The 18,218-nt window shown below is 40.2% G+C and overlaps 1 pseudogene; it reads right to left on the reverse strand.

The window, feature by feature from the left end:
- Positions 1 to 212: 212 nt before the first annotated feature.
- Positions 213 to 17,625, reverse strand: LOC118721975 (annotated as a pseudogene).
- Between the last annotated feature and the right edge of the window lie 593 nt (positions 17,626 to 18,218).

Consider the following 18,218-nt stretch of genomic DNA (forward strand, 5'->3'; position numbering starts at 1 on the left):
ATTGATTTAAGCTGGAGGGAGCAAGAATGGGAGGCCCCGGGGCGTGGCCTGGTCATCTGTCCACAAGTTGTGTCCCCATTTTTGGCATCTCTGGTAGGTAGGACAGGGCTGGCATCTCCACAGATCCCAGAGAAGATAAGGGGTGGGCATGGGGGGAGAAAACAAGTGGAGAGAGAGAGAGAGAGAGAGAGAGAGAGAGAGAGAGAGAGAGAGAAAGACAGACAGAGAGAAACATAATAGTCATATATGTGTCTGAGAGAGAGAGAATGTATATGTGTCTATAGAGAAACAATAGTTGTGTATGTATCTATGAGAGAGAGAAACGAATTACTTGTGTATGTATCTATGAGCGAGAGATCTGAAAGATAGGGTTCTGGGTGTGTTTCTGTGTAATAAATGGGGAGAGCAAAGATTGAAAAGAAGGGAAGAAGGGGAGACAGACCCCTCCTTCCCCTAAGGGGACCCCCTTCTCCTTGCCATGTAGTCAGAAACCTCAGCACTGAGTGGACTGGGGTAGGGCTACCCCATATGCCTTTCTCCATCTTGTGCTTTTTCTGTGTCTGGGGCTTGTCCTCTAGATGCGTCTGTCCTCCTGTCAAGAGTCACCTCGTGAGCCCTCACCCTGTGGCCCTGAGGGGTGAGATTAGTTGGATGTGTCAGAATGAACGCTCCCTGGTCCTTCTGTTGGGGATATCACTGCAGATGGGGTTACAGCCTCCTGCCAGCTGCCATTTGCCCTCATTTCCTGAGGGCTGTACATCTGGCCTCCCTCGAGGTTATCTCCGTAGCCCTCTGGGCCCATCGAATATTGGAGTAATTCCATCTGAGAAGCAGGGCAGGAATCTCCGTTGAGCCCAGGCACCCCCAGAAACATGTCTCCAAATCCTGAAAGATTGAAAGAGCCCCCAGAGCCTGCGAAGGAAGAGGGTGCTGGGGAGCTGGTATGGCTGTGGCCCCCCTGGGTGACAGACATGGTGGTCATGACGGCATAGATGTTTGCCTCCTCTTGAAACTTTCCGATATTTTTCTTATAACGAATTCACTTGTTGCCAAACCAGTTGGAAACCTGAGAGACGGTGATGCCACACTTCTTGGCAAGCTCTTCCTTAGCCTCCTCACTGGGAATACGGTTACTCAGGTGGGAATAGAAATACTCACTTAGAACCTCGGTGGCCTGTTTGCTGAAGTTCTGGCATTTCCATCTGGCATCCAGGATCTGGGAGCTCAGGATCATGACAGCCTCGCAGGTGCTCTGCTCGAGCTGCTTCTGGATGGCGCTGAACTTATGGTGTATGATGCTCACCATCAGCTCCATCTCTCTGGGTGCCACGAGCCTCGTGCAGCTCTGCTTCTTCAGCAGGTTCATGACGTGGGTCGTGAACTCACTACATGTCTGCTCATACTTCTCCAGCTCCGAGTGGTAGATATGGCGAATCTGGGCAAGTTTGCTGTGATAGTCCCAGTGTTCGATGGAGTTGTCAGGGGACACGCCACCCCTGGGTGTTGCTGCAGCTGCAGCTGCTGCCACTAAGCTGCCCCCCTCCCCCGCCACCCTTTCTCAGGCCCAGCCACACCTTCTGCCAGAAGCATGTTGTCCAAGCACATAAGCTGGGGGTCCACCGGCTCCTCCTCCTAGGAGTTTCGGATGCTCTGGCCAGTCTCCTTGATTTCACACAGGATGGTAAAGAGAGCTGGCTTCACTCGGTGGCAGTTTAGGGCGTGTTTCCTGGCCTGGGTCTCATCCAAGCTCTGTTCTGTGATGGTCATTATCTGCTGAAGAATGTCCCCATGTCTTGCTTCCCTTGGCCTCCCGGGATCACCCCCCCCACCACCACCACTTCTACTGGGAGGCTCGCCAGGGTTCCCAGCTCCAAGCTCCGCCAGCCCCTGTCTGGAGGGGACAGATTCAGCAGCTGCTTGTCCTTAGTGGTGGGGGGCCCTGAGGTCCCCTTCCTGTTCCACTCCTCCCCACCTGGTTACTTTCCCCCAAATTCGCTGTGGTCTCTGCTTCCTCCGCCCTGACCCCTGCCTGTCTCTCCAGCTCCTGGCTCTGGAGGGAGACCTGGGGTACCAGCTGGGCCCCCCACAGGAGACCCCAGCCCCCGGTGGTGAAGGAAATGGAGCCGGAGACACAGGAGGCCCAGGTGGTGTGTGTGTGTGTGTGTGTGTGTGTGTATGTGTGTGAGAGAGAGAGAGAGAGAGACAGAGAGAGAGAGAGAGAGAGAGACAGAGAGAGACAGAGAGAGAGAGAGACAGAGAGAGACAGAGACAGAGACAGAGACAGACAGACAGATAGACTGGAGCCCTCCTTCCCTCCTTAAAGCTTACGTTGCGGAGGGGATTAACCCCCAGCCCAGGGCTCAGCCCTGGCCAGGTGTTTGCTGCCCTTCCTTCCCCTGCCTTCCTTCCACCATCCTGCTCCCATTCCCTGCCTGGGACACTGAGGGTAGCCGAGGCCAGTGCGGCCTGGGCGCTGCTGCCCATTTCAGGAGCGCCTCTGCCCAGAAGGCCTCAGACCTTCCACCCCTCCCCATCCAGGGACTCACCAGCAGCCCCCACTGGGACCACCACCCTTCTCCCACTTCTAGACAGAGCTCCCCACTCTGTGCCACCTGTGTTCTGCCCCTCGCCGGCTTGTTCCCTTTCTGAATTTCTGTTTCTTTTCTAGGCCTGTCTGCATGCAGGCCTGCCTTCCTCTCCCCTCTCCTTTCTTGTTCCCTCCTATTGTACCCTATCCTACCCTGGGCCTTGAAGCTGCCTGAGCAGAGAGCAGGGACGCAGCCTGCTGATCTGGTCATGACTGTTATGGTGTAACAGATAATTAGCATATTCCTACCTTATTAGATAGGATATTTCTATTAAAAATATTTTCTCATAGAACAATGATTACATCTCAGAACTATGAGATGTAATCTATTATAAATGTAAAATGTAAAAATACTATTTTCTGTTTGAAATTAGCCTTCGCACACAACATGCATGCTATCCTAAATTCATTCATGATCTGAAGTTTTTATACTTGCAAATATATATACTGTTTATATTAAAATAAATGTAAAAATACTTGCAACCCAATGTGAAATACATGATATCTGCCACTGGTGCTAGACACAGGCAAGAGGGCTGTTCCAGTATCTCAGCACATCTTGTTTTTTTTTTCTTTTCTTTTCCAGTTACCATGCCAGCAATCTTACAGTTTTGTAGTCACTGTAAACTACCTAGATTAGCCTTCTACTTCAAATAAAGGAAGCCAGCATTATCCAATTATTGCCTAAGAATGGCCTAATCTTTAAGACCAGCTGCCATACGATAGTATAAGCATCCCTTTAATCAAAATGATAATATCTTATTCTTTCAGTTTGCCTGTTGCAATAATGGAAATGCTGAGCAAGAATACAAGAAAATAACTACATTTTGCATTGATTTGTTAGAAGCTCCGTCCAGCATTTGGACATAATGTACTCTAACACTCAATTTTAGTGTGTTCTTTTCCTTTTGTTTTAACTGTTGTTGGATTGAGATTTTCTTTTCAAACAATATATGTTTATTGATTTCAGAGAGGAAGGGCGAGTGGTAGAGAGATAGAAACATCAATGATGAGAGAGAATCATTCATCGGCTGCCTCCTGTATGCCCTACACTGGCGACTGAGCCTGCCAGTCAGGCATGTGCCCTGACCTGGAATCGAACCGTTGAGCCACATCAGCTGGGCGCATTGAAGTTTTGTTCAGACTCCCTTGATTTCTTTTTTATTGTCCCTACTTAAAAAATATATTTTTGTTGCCTATCATAGTAATGCATATTTATTGTGAAACAACAAAATTAAAAAATAGCACTATATAACAGATAGTGAAAATAGGTTATAAACCTATATTTCAGAGACAATCACTCTTTATTTTGTTTTATTTGTTTTGTCTTTATTGTTGAGAGTATTACACATGTTCTCCTCTTTTCCCCCTCCTTGCCCTCTACCACCTGTTTCCCATCCCATCCCAGGCCTTCACCACACTATTGTCTGTGTTCATGGGCAATGTGTATTTGCATATACCTTCTTTGGTTAATCTCTTTCCACCCCTGCCTTCCTGCTGAGATTTGTTAGTTTGCTTCATGTTTCCTCTGGTTCTATTTTATTCATCAGTTTATTGTGTTCATTATATTCAACATGTAAGTAAGATTATGTGATATTTGTCTTTCTCTGATCAGCTTATTTCACTTAGCATAATAATCTCCAGGTCCCTCCAGGCTGTCTCAAAGAGTAATAAATAGATCCTTCTTTTTCACAGTTGCATAGTATTCCATTGTGTAAATGTACCACAGCTTTTTTATTCACTTATCTACTGATGGGCACTTGCACTGTTTCCAGACCATCACTCAAGATTTAGGTGTAGTCCTGGCCAGTGTGACTGTATTGGTTGGGCATCATCTCGTGCATTGAAAGGTATTGGGTTCAATTCCCAGTTAGAGCACATGCGTTGGAGACAGGCTCAATCCTCAGTAGGATGTATGTGGGAGGCAGCCAATTGATGTTTCTCTCTCACTTTGATGTTTCTCTCTCTCATCGTGAAATTAATAAAAACATGTCCTCAGGTGAGGATTTAAAAAAAATTAGGTTTTTAATTTCCAGAATTTTTATTTTTGCATGCTTATTCTAGCATTTATATTATTTTAATTATTCATATAAAGTATATATATGAATATATATATATGAATGAATATATATATATATGTATACATACACAATAGAGGCCCAGCACTCGAAATTCGTGCATGGGTACAGTCCCTAGGCCTGGCCTATGATCAGGGCCATCTTTCCCAGCTGTCCACAGCCAGCCCCGCCCCCTGCACCACCCACCCTTCGTTCCCCATTCACCATCAGGTGATTGGTGCCTGATGGCCAGGGTAAGGGACCTAGAGGCCGGCTGTTTCTACCCACTTGCTACCCCCACCCCTGCAGCAGGTGGCCATCAGGCAATCGGGGGGGGAAAAACCAAGAGGTGGTCAGTGCACCTCCTAGTGACTGGTCCAGTAGTCATTCTGCCATTAGGGTCAATTTGCATATTACACTTTTATTATATATATATATATATATATATATATATATATATATATATATGTATGTATATGTAACGCCTTGCTCATCTCTCTCTTTAAACTCATTTTTTAAAGTATGGATTATTTCAAAGACAGGCAAGAACTGCTATCACCAATTTTGTGTTTACCATTTAGACATCTGCAATATTGTGATTTAAAAGAAATACATGTAGAGAAAAAAGGGGAGCTCTATGGAAAATAACCTTACAGGATGATTTGATCTTAAATTACTAACAGAGCAGGTTATAGTGGGTAGTTAGGCCCCAGGCTTATAACTCCTTTAGTGAAAGGTTTTAAATTACCCCTGTCTTGTTCTTGTGCATTTAGTTTAACACACCTTTGAAATACCAGAAATAATACCCCTGGGATGGAGTATTAAACCTCAAGAGCATATATAATCTTGTTAACTGTCCTGTTATCCAATCCTCACCTTACTTTCTCCAACCCTTCTGTGAAAGAAAAGAGCCACATGCTAACCTGACAAGCTCAGGGAAGGCCTGCATGGCAGTCTTGCAAACCCAGAGACCTAAGATAACCACAAAAGATGGTTTGAAAATTAAATATCTAACAGGTTATAGTAGGTAGTCATGTCCCAGATATTTTCCCAGACAAAGATCAACTTTGATCTTTTTACTGAGCCCATTTGCCTTCCTGCCTCTAAGATAACATATCTATGAGATGTCTGGGTAACTTGTAACTTCCCTTTTTCCAGAGCCCCTGGGGCACAACCAAAGGTGGTGAGTGCCAGGACAGATGCCTCAAATTCCTTCGTTATCATGTTAATTGTTCCTGCACTTACCTGAGTACGTGTCCATCATTTTACTTTTTATCCAATCCCAGGAGTTTCCCACCGCTTTGTTTTCTCCTGCCTCCTTACTCCATCACCAATGAATTTCATGTAACCCACCTATGTCCCTCCTTTGATTTCAGTGTATAAATAGAAAAATGTAACCCGCCATTCTTCGGAGCATTATCTCAATCAGTTGAGGTTCTGCTTCCCAGCATATGTCGACAGTTAGGCTCAAATAAACTCACAAAAAAAATTCTTTACAGGTTTCAATGTGTTTTTTTTGTTAACACTACTTACATCCCCTTCTTAATATTAAATGAATAAAAAGTGCTGCAAAACTGTTATTCTCCAGAGCATTTGAAATCTTGCTCCTTGGCATGTTGTCAATTGGGCTCAAATAAACTCATATAAAAAATCTCAAAAAGTTTGGACATTTCATTTTAAAAAATACATATTTTTATTGATTTCAGAGAGGAAGAGAGAGAGAGAAACATCAATGATAGAGAATCATTGATTGGCTGCCTCCTGCATGTCCCACACTGAAGATCAAGCCTGCAACCTGGGCATGTGCCCTGACCAGGAATTGAACCGTGACCTCCTGGTTCATAGGTCCACACTCAACCACTGAGTTACGCTAGCAGGGCTGGACATTTCTTAAGTAGACATATATACAATATTTAGTTATTCAGATATTCTTCATCCAGAATTCTTCATTCACAGCTCCCCAAAATCTTAGAATTTCTCTTAGAAATGTCTTTAGTGTTGAGAGTGATTAACACAGGTTTTGTCATGTGAATTAGGTGACATTTGAAAAGCATCTAAGGATGGAGGCGTTTTTGTTAACACTAATGAGCCTACAATGACACATCATAATTACCCAAAGTCCATAGTTTTACATTAGGATTCATTATTGGTGATGTACATCCTATGGGTTTGAGCAAATATAGAATGACATGTATCCACCACTATAGAGTAGTTTCATTACCCTAAAAATCATTTGTGCTCTGCCTACTTATCTCTCCCTTCCCACAACCCCTGGGAATCACTGATATTTTTACTGTCTCCACAGTTTTGCCTTTCCAAGATGTCACATAGTTGGAAACATAAGGTATGTATGTACCATATTAACATTAGTTTTTTTACTTAGTAATATCCATTTAAGATTTCTCAATCTATTTTTATTGCTTGATAGCTTTTTTTCAGTAGCAGTGAAAAATATTATATAGTCTGGATGTACCAGTTTATTTAGCCATTCACATACCAAAGGATAACTTGGTTGCTTACAACTTTTGGTATATATATGATACTATTATAAACATCCCTGTGCAAATGTCTGTGTGGATATACGGTTTCACCTTATTTGGGTAAATACTGAAGAACACAATTGCTGGTTCATATGGTTTGTAAGAATCCGCCAAAATGTTTTCCAAAGTGCCTGTAGCATTTTGCATTCCCATCAGCATTTAATGAGAATTTCGGTTGCTCCACACCCTTGTCAGCATTTGATATTGTTAGCATTTTGGATTTTGGCCATTCCAATAAAACAAACATCATTCTTGTTTTAATTTGCGATTCCCTAATGATGTATGATGTTGAGCATCTTTTCATTTGCTTATTTGCCATCTGTGTATCTTTTTTGGTTAGGTTTCTGTTCAGGACTTTGGCTCATTTTTTAATCAAGTTGTTTGTTTTCTTATTGTTGACATTTGAGAATTCTTTGTATATGGATGGGCAAAAGTAGGTTTATAATTTGTATTGAAAATTGAAATATGGTAGCTATCATACTTGGGTAAAAACTACTGTTTGAATTTTAGCCCTACTATTCTGACTTCGACCTTCACTTACTTGCTTTGTTCATCACGCAATGGGCTTAGGGAGGATGAGTTCAAGTTCTGGGCAAGGTTACAGGCAGAACTTTCTTTTTCATTAAAGAGCCAGCCCTATCTATGTACACTGAGTGGTTATCTTGATGCTGGCCTCGAAAAACAATGCTGTTCTATCCAATTAAAAAAATGCACCTGGCATGGTATTGAGACTGTGGGTATGTCTGGTCTCTGGCCTGCAAGGTCAGACAGCTAAGTTTATCTTCATCATTCTTCAAACGGGCTAAAGCAAACTAGAAAGCAACATTTTATCTAGGAAGAACAGCAGAAAATTCCAAACAACAGTTTGTTGTAGAATGGGGGTTTTCCTTCTCAGAACCTTTAAAAATAACTACCTGCCCCTAAAGCCTCGCAGTCGTGTAGGGCCTGCCTGCATGTGGTACTCTTGCGGCTGCCCTGGCCAGTTCAATAAATCCTTGTTTGTTTTTTTTAAATAAATTATCAGCCTCCAGTGGTCTTATTTTGAACCCAGCGTTCAACCCCACAACAAAAATAATACAATAATTAATAATAAATAATTGTACAAGAATAAATTGTTTCATGTACTCACAGCTGTAAACCTACTTCTGCCCACCCTTGTATTTTGAATAATAGTATCTTATTACATATGTCTTGATGCAACTATTTTCTCCCAGTCTATGACTTATCTTCTAGTCTTGACAATGTTTTTTGCAGAGTAGAAGTTTTTAATTTTAATGAAATTCAGCTTGTCATTTATTTTCTTCATGGATCATGCCTTTGGTATGTATCTAAAAAGTCACACTTGAGCCTCCAGCAAGTAATTACAGTACAGGATTTTCCTATCTTGGTACTGGTTCCCACAAGGGTTTCTGCTTATGGATTTCTGCTTTAATGAGTTGTGATCTCTGTATTTGCCTGTCAGTCTTTCCAATTTTGGGTCAGAGGTTTGCCCCCTTAGGTCTCTGATGGATCTAAGAAGAGTTTATTTTTTCAATTGTTTATTTTTTTTTTTTTACATGTTGTTAGGAAGGAGGAATAACTTCCAAGCTCTTTATATGCCAGATTGGAAAATGGAAGTCTCTCAACCCATTTTAAAATTGGGTTATTTATCTTGTTAATATTGAGTTGTTAAGAGTTATTCATTTGTATATTTTGGATATAAGTCCCAGTTTATTTTTGACTTTGTGGTTCTTTAAGATCAACATGTTTATTTATTTATTTTTGGGTAGTTAAATCCATCAGTCTTTTATGTTACAGCTTCATGTTTTGTGCTATGTTTAGAAAGACCCTTCTTACTCAAAAATATAAAAATATTCACTCATATTTTCTCCTAGTACTTACATGATTTCTCTCTCTGTGTGTCTCCCCTTCTCTTCTCCCATCTCCCTTCCTTTTTACATATTAATCTTGCTCATTCTTACTGAGCCTAAAGATAATTATTTCAATACCAATAACATTTAAGAAAAGTTTGTAGAATTGTTATAATGAGTCAATGCTGTTATTCTGTCATCTAGATATTTTTAAAAAAATATATATTTTATTAATTTTACACAGAGAGGAATTGAGAGGGACAGAGAGTCAGAAACGTCAATGAGAGAGAAACATTGACCAGCTGCCTCTTGCACACCTCCCACTGGGGATGTGCCCGCAACCAAGGTACAGGCCCTTGACTGGAATCGAACCCGGGACCTTTCAGTCCACAGGCCGACGCTCTATCCACTGAGCCAAACCGGTCCCGGCATGTCATCTAGATATTTTAAGAACTCTGCATGATTCAAAACTCTTTTTGATTGCCTTTAGTAAGATATATCTGTGTCATGTATTCATTCTCACCCAATTTCCTATAATACTTCAAAATCAATAATTTCTATTGATAACAGCTAATCTCCTACTCCTCCAATAGCTTTTTGCCTTTTACTTCCTAGAAATGCAATGCCTTAAACCAATGCAAGAAATTTCTAAAGAGTCGTGGATGCTTTGGAAATGTTGCACGTGGGAGTTTCAATGAATTGCATGTTCAATGGCAATTTCGAAGCAGAATGAGCAGTTCTTCCACCTGGTAACAATGTCGCAGCTATTCCAGACGATGCAAGAGCTAAGGCTATGTCATTTTGGGATCAAATTGCTGCCAGAATCAATCTAATTAGGAATGTTTTACCAATTCCTCTTGGAGCTTCTAAGAAGAAGATTTCTCCAACCCTGTTATTGACAGTTTGCATTATTTGATCGTAAATGCCTTTCTGCTCAAGCGTTAGCTTAGGAATATTTGATTGCACATACAACAAAAGATTACCCGTGTTGTAATTTTGTTCACGACGCAATTCTACATCGAACTAAGCAGCAGCAGATCAATTCGGTGATGGCATTTCCAATTGATTGAGAACTTTGTTCGCAATTTTTAAGCACAAATCTTCAATCGTTATCAACATTGAAATGGAATCATAAAATTGGAAATCGCAAATGGATCATATATTAGAAACATTGAAATAGAATCATAAAATATTTAGTATAGCATGTGTTGCTTTTGTGTCCAACAGATAGTGCTGGGGAGATAATAGATCAACGAAGGACTTGTATACCTGCATATATGTACAACCAATGGACATAAAACTCTGGGGAGGGAGGGTATGTATGGGAGGGAGGGGGGCAAAAAAAATCAATAAAAATATATTAAAAAACAAAAAAACACGCATGTTTTTACCTGTCACAGGTGTGATATTTATATAATAGTAGGTATAAGGTTTATAAAAACACGCGCGTATTTGAATGCAACATTGTGTCAAAATTTCAAAGCAATCGGTGAAGAACTTTCAGAGATATAAGATTTTGAACAAATGAACATTTACATTTTTTTAAATATATTTTATTGATTTTGTACAGAGAGGAAAGGAGAGAGATAGAGAGTTAGAAACATCGATGAGAGAGAGTCATTGATCAGTTGCCTCTTGCACACCCCCTACTGGGGATATGCCCGCAACCAAGGTACATGCCCTTGACCGGAATCGAACCCGGGTCCCTTCAGTCCCCAAGCCGACACTCTATTCATTGAGCTAAACCGGTCCCGGCTACATTTTTATTTATATAAGTGAGAAAGAGAGAGAGAGAGAGAGAGAGAGAGAGAGAGAGAGAGAGAGAGAGAGAGAGAGAGAGAGAGAGAGAGAGAGAGAGAGAGAGATAAGAGAAGAAAAGAGAGATATCTGTTGTTCCACTTATTTATACATTTATTGATTGATCTTTTTATGTGCCCTGACCAGGGATCAAACTCACAACCTTGGCATGTTGGGACGATGTCACTCTGCTCACTTCTAAGCTCCCCCTCTCTCTGTGTTAAGCTGCATGTTACTTTTTTGGATTATTGGGGAAGTCTTTCCTAATAAAACCTAGCATTGTGGAAAGACACAAACATGTATGAGTGACTCATTTCACATATGTTTCCATGCTCTTGACAGCATCTCTTCCATCTGGCTGTTCCTGAGTTATCATATACAATAATCCTATATAATAAAGAGGCAATATTCAAATTGACTCTCACACCCTCGCACAAGATGGCCACTCCTATATGGTCAAAAATGGCTGCCACAAGATGGCCAGCAAGGGGAGGGTAGTTGTGGGCAATCAGGCCAGCAGGAGAGGGAAGTTAAGTGTAACCAGGCTTGCCAGGGAGGAGGACAGTTGGGGGGGTTGGACCAGGCTAGCAGGGGAGGGCAGTTGGGGGTGACCAGGCCTGCAGTGGAGGGCAGTTAGGGATGACTGGGCCAGCATGGGAGAGCAGTTAGGGGCAACCTGGCTGTCAAGGGAGGGCAGTTGGGGGTAACCGGGCCAGCATGAGAGGGCAGCTAGGGGCAATTGGGCCAGCAAGGGAAGGCAGTTGGGGGCAACTGTGCCATGAGAGGAGGGTAGTTGGGGGCAATTTGGCAGGCAGGGGAGTAGTTAGGCATCGATCTGAGAGGTAGGTGAGTTGTATTGAGCCAGCAGTCCCGGATTGTGTGAGAGATGTCCAAAATTGGCAGTCAGCCATCCCCCGAGGGGTCCTAGATTGGAGAGAGTGCAGGCTGGGCCGAGGGACACCTCCCCAGTTCATGAATTTTGTGCTCTGGGCCTCTAGTACCTTTTATAATTAACCGATAATATAATATTTAAAATGTTTCTCTGAGTTCTGTTGGCTGATATAGTAAATTAAACATCTAAGGAGAGGACTGTTGGAATCCCTAATTTATAGCCAGTTGGAAAGAAGCTCTGCTAACAAGCTGGAATTGAAACTGGCATTGAATTCCAAGGAGACCTTAATATATAGATTGATGGTCAGAAACATAGGTAACAATCTGGACTTCTGATTGGCATCTGAAGTGGGAGGAAGACAGCCTTGTGAGACAGATACTTAAACTGGGATCTGACACTGTCTCTAGGTAGATAGTGTCAGAATTGAGTTACATTTTAGGACATTAAGCTGATGTCAGAGAATTGCTTGGTGCTGTGGAAACTCCTTCCCTCCCCCCTTGGAATTGGGTGCTCAGAATTTTGTACACCTTCTTTCACAGCTGCTTGTGAAAGCTGTGAGAGCATTTAGAAATTTATATTTTTAAATATTGTGCATTAATTTTATTCTAAAATGAGAACCTAATGGAAGGCAGTTTGCAAAGTAAGGCAGGGACATCTAGGAAATAGTAGTATTCTATTATTGGCAGTCTCTTAGTAAATAGCTCCAAATTTTATTGCTCAAAGCAAAGGATACACTTTATTTTTTAAAATTTATTTTAAAAATATATTTTATTGATTTTGTACAGAGAGGAAGGGAGAGAGATAGAGAGTTAGAAACATCGATGAGAGAGAGAGTCATCGATCAGCTGCCTCTTGCACACCCCCTACTGGGGATATGCCCGCAACCAAGGTACATGCCCTTGACCGGAATCGAATTGGGGACCCTTCAGTCCCCAAGCCGACTCTCTATTCATTGAGTCAAACTGGTTTCGGCCAAAGGATACACTTTAGACATTTATGCTGAAGTGGCAAAGGACCTCCCTTTAAAAATGTAAACCACCAAAGTGATCTGCAGTGATACCAATTTTATTACTAGTCATTTTGATGTTTAGAACTTGTTCCAAATATGGCCATCTGTCTTGTTTCAAATATGGCCATCTGTCCTCTAATGCTGGCTGAGGGTTCTCCATTTAGGTGGTGTTTGACAAGGGATTAAGCATGAAGATATGAGGCAGGTGTGGTTGACTGGGCTGTGCTTATTTCTAGATTCCTGAAATAGACTTCTTGCTTCCAATCTTCTTCCTCTGTAAATTGTCACCACTACTACTGTTACTACTCTTCCAGATTCTAAAACATGTATTTTTTTTTTCATCTTCTTGCTTAGAAAAATTTGTCTTCATTCTCTGTTTAGAACTTCACATTTTTTTTCTCAAAACTCCACTTCCTAAAAGTTTAAAACAGTGGTTCACAGTTTGATATTCAATGGACTTCATAATCTTTTTTTGTGTGTTTTTTATTTTTTATTTTTTTCATTTTGAAATTAAGGTATTATATGTGTACATATCTTGCCATTGCCCCCCCCCCCCACTCTCATACATGCCTTCACCCCCCAGTGTTTTACGTACATTGGTTATGCTTATATGCATACACACAAGTCCTTCTGTTGATTTCTTATTGCCCTCACCTCTCCCTAACCTTCCCACTGCAATTTGACAATCAGTTTGATGCTTTACTGTCTCTGTATCTATCTTTTTCTTCATCAGTTTACAGTGCTCTTTATTACCCATAAATGAGGGAGATCATGTGGTATTTTTCTTTCATTGACTGGCTTATTTCACTTAGCATAATGTTCTCCAATTCCATCCAGGTTGCTGCAAATGGTAAGAATTCCTTTTAATAGCAGCATAGTATTCCATTGTGTAGATGTACCATAGTTTTCTGATCCAGTCAACTACAGACGGGGACATAGGCTGTTTCCAAATCTTAGCTATTGTAAATTGTGCTGCTATGAACATAGGGGGCATGTATCCTTTCTAATTGGTGTTTCTAGTTTCCTAGGATATATTCCCAGAAGTGGGATTACTGGGTCACATGGAAGTTCCATTTTTAGTTTCTTGAGGAAACTCCATACTGTTCTCCACTGTGAATGCACCAGTCTGCATTCCCACCAGCAGTGCAGGAGGGTTCCTTTTTCTCCGAATCCTCGTCAACACTTGTCGTTTGTTGATTTGTTGATGATAGCCATTCTGACAGGTGTGAGATGGTACCGCATTGTCGTTTTGATTTGCATCTCTTGGATAAGTAGTGAGTTTGAGCATGTTTTCATGTGTCTCTTGGCCTTCCTTCTGTCTTCTTTTGAAAAGATTCTATTTAGGTCCATTGCCCATTTTTAAATTGGATAATTTATCTTCCTTTTATTAAGTTGTATAAGCTGCCTGTAGATGTTGGAGATTAAACCTTTATCAGTGATAACATTTGCAAATATGTTCTCCCACACAGTGGGCTTTCTTGTTGTTTTGTTGATAGTTTCTTTTGCTGTAAAAAAGCTTTTTATTTTGATGTAGTCCCATTTGTTTATTTTCTCTTTAGTTTCCATTGCCCTAAATGCAGTATCAGTGAAAAAGTTCTTTCGGCATGTGTCTGAGATTTTGCTGCCTGTGGATTCCTCTACTATTTTTATGGTTTCCTGTATTATGTTTAAGTCCTATATCCATTTTGAGTTTATTTTTGTGTACGGTGTAAGTTGGTGGTCTAGTTTCATTCTTTTGCGTGTATCTGTCCAATTTCCCCAACACCATTTATTGAAGAGACTGTCTTGACTCCATTGTATGTTCATGCGTCCTTTGTCAAATATTAATTGAGCATAGTGGTTTGGGTCAACATATGGATTCTCTATTCTATTTTATTGGTCTATATGTCTGTTCTTGTGCCAGTTCCAGGCTGTTTTGAGAACAGTGGCTTTGTAATACAGCTTAAAATTTGGTATTGAGATCCCTCCTACTTTATTATTCTTTCTCAGGATTGCTGTGGCTATTCGGGGTCTTTTTATTTATTTATTTTATTTTATTTTATTTTTTATTCCACATGAATTTTTGGAGCATTCTTTCTAGGTCTGTGAAATATGTCATTGGTATTTTAATGGGGACTGCATTGAATCTATAGATTGCTTTGTGTAATATGGACATTTTAATGATGTTGATTCTACCAATCCAACATGGTATGTTCTTCCATCTGTTTACATCTTCCTCTATCTCTTTTTTCAATGTTCTGTAGTTTTCTGCTTATAGGTCTTATACCTCCTTAGTTAAGTTTATTCCTAGGTATCTTAAATTTTTTGGTGGGATGATAAATGGGATTGCTTTTTTAGTCTCTTTTTCTGTAAGTTCACTATTGGTGAATAGAAAGGCCATAGATTTCTTGGCATTAACTTTGTATCCTGTTACATTGCCAAATTCATTTATTAAGTCTTAATAGTTTTTTTATGGAGTCTTTCGTTTTTTTTATGTACAATATCATTTCATCTTCAAATAAGGAGAGCTTTACTTCCTCTTTTCCAATTTGGATGTCTTTTATTTCTTCTTCTTGTCTAATTTCAATGGCTAGTACTTCCAGTACTATGTCAAACAGGAGTGGTGAGAGTGGGCATCCCTGTCTTGTTCCTGTTCTTAGGGAAAATGGTTTTCTTTTATGCCCATTGAGTATGATGTTAACTGTGGGTTTATCATATATACCTTTGTTATGTTGAGGTATGATCCTTATATTCCCACCTTGTTGAGAGTTTTTGTCAAGAAAAGGTATTAGATTTTTTCAAATGCTTTTTCTGTATCAATTGATATGACTATGTGATTTTTATCTCTCAGTTTGTTTATGTGATGTATCACATTTATTGATTTGCAGATATTGTACCATCCTTGCATACCTGGGATAAATCCTACTTGGTCATGTTGTATGATCTTTCTGATGTGCTGCTGAAGCCAATTGGCTAGAATTTTGTTGAGGATATGGGCATCTATGTTCATGAGGGATATTGTCCTGTAATTCTCTTTCATTGTGTTGTCTTTACCTGGTTTTGGTATTAGGGTGATGTTGGCTTCATAGAAGGAGCTTGTAAGTGTTTCTTCGTCTTGAATTTTTTGAAATAGTCTGAGAAGGATAGGTTTTAGTTCTTCCTTGAATGTTTGGTAAAATTCTCTTGTGAAGCCATCTGGTTCCCAGGCTTTTGTTTGCTGGAAGATTTTTTTTTTTTATGATACTTCAATTTCTTCCATAGTTACTGGCCTATTGAGCTATGTAGATTCTTCCTGATTGAGTTTTGGAAGGTTATATTTTTAAAGAATACGTCCATTTCCTCCAAGTTGTCCAGTTTGTTGGAATAGAGTTTTTCATAGTATTTTGTAACAATCCTTTGTATTTTGGCAGGGTCTGTCTCTTTCATTTCTGATTTTGTTTATTTGGGTCTTCTCTCTTTGCTTCTTGGTGAGCCTGGCTAGAGGTTCATCAATCTTGTTTATTATTTCAAAGAACCAGCTCTTTGTTTTGTTGATCTTTTGTATTCTTTGGTCTCTTTGTCGCTTCTCTCCACTCTGATCTTTATTATTTCCTTTCTTCTGCTTACACTGGGCTTTTCTAGCTGCTCTCTTTCTAACTCTTTGAATTGTAGGGTTAGGTAATTTATTACCATTGTTTCTTGTTTTTTGAAGTAAGCTTGTAGAGCTATGAACTTCCCTCTCAAGACTGCTTTCACTATATCCCATAGATTTTGAATTGTTGTGTTTTCATTGTCAGTTGTTGCCATGATGTTTTTTTTTTTTATTTCTTCCTTGATCTCTCTGGTAACCCAGTCATTGTTTAATAGCATGCTGTTTCGTTTTAGTCCCCATGTGTTTGATTTATTTGGATTGTTTTTATTGTAGTTGATTTCAAGTTTTATGCCACTATGATCTGGAAGATGCTTGGTATGATTTCTATCTTCTTGAATTTGAAGAGACTTTGCCTATGTCCCAGCATGTGGTCTATCTTTGAAAATGTCCCATGTACACTTGAGAGGAATGTATTGATATATTCTGTGGCTTTGGGATGAAATGTCAATTAATTCCTTCTGGTCTAGTGAGTCATTTAGGGTTGATGTTTCTTTGCTGATTGTTTGTTTTACGGGTGTCGAACTCAATCAGAGAAGGGGCCAAAATCTAAAATCCAGCCTAAATCGCGGGCCGAATGGTTTACTGAACAGTCATAAACTGTCATTGTGATGGAAACGCAGCAGAGTGCAGTGATGACAGTGCGGTGCGGGCCACATTGCAAGGCCTGGCGGGACGGATTTGGCCCGCGGGCCTTGTGTTTGACACATGTGGAGATGATTTGTGCAATGGTGATAGTGGAGTGTTAAAGTCTCCTACCATGATTGTATTGGTGTTAATCTCTCCCTTGATATTCTCTAGGAGGTTTTTTTTTTTTTTTTTTTTTTTTTTTTTTTTAATGTATTTGGTTACTACTACTTGGGTGTGTAGTTCGACTCTTAGCTTTTCTTTCTTTCTGCTCTGGGACAAGGCTTCGGACCCATCTGCCTATTCCGTCACCATTTTTGCACCCCACCTCTTTCATTTCTGATTTTGTTTATTTGGGTCCTTTCTCTTTGATTCTTGGTAAGCCTGGCTAGGGGTTCATCAATCCTCTTTATCCTTACAAAGAACCAGCTCTTGGTTTCATTGATCTTTTGTATTGTTTTTTGGTCTCTATATCATTTATTTCGGTTCTGATCTTGATTATCTCCTTCCTCAGCTCACTCTGGGATTTTCTTGTTGCTGTCTTTATAATTATTTAAATTGTAGAATTAGATGATTTACTACCATTTTTTCTTGTTTTTTTGAGGTAGGCCTGTAGAGCTATAAACTTACCTCTCAGGACTACTTTCATTGTGTGCCATAGATTTTGGATTGTTGTATTTTCACTGTCAATCATTTCCAGGATGTTTTTAATTTCTTCTTTGATCTCTTTAGTGACCCAATCATTGTTTAATATCATGCTATTTAGCTTCCAAATGTTTGAATTTTTTGGATTGTTTTTGTTGTAGTTTATTTCTAATATCATGCCATTGTGGTCTGAGAAGATGCTGGATATGATTTTAATCTTCTTGAATTTGGAGAGACTTTGCTTGTGACCCAGTATGTGGTCTATCTTTGTCCTATGTGCACTTGAGAAGAATGTATATTCCATGGCTTTGGGGTAAATGTTCTGAAGGTGTCAATTAAGTCCATTTGGTCTAATGAGGCATTTAGGATTTCTGTTTCTTTGCTGACTTTTTGTAGGGGATTTATCCAGTAATGTCAGTGGTGTATAAAGGCCCCCTTCTATGATTGTTTTGTTGTCGATCTCTCCTTTGATATATTCCAGAAGGTTTTGTTTGTTTGTTTGTTTGTTTGTTTTTAAAGTATTTGGCTCTTGCATTGGGTGCATATATGTTTATCAGGATTATATCTTCTTGTTGTATTGATCCCTTAATATTAGGAAGTGGCCTTC

This window comes from Pipistrellus kuhlii, unplaced genomic scaffold (genome assembly GCF_014108245.1).
Source record: "Pipistrellus kuhlii isolate mPipKuh1 unplaced genomic scaffold, mPipKuh1.p scaffold_m20_p_19, whole genome shotgun sequence".
Lineage (NCBI taxonomy): Eukaryota > Metazoa > Chordata > Mammalia > Chiroptera > Vespertilionidae > Pipistrellus > Pipistrellus kuhlii.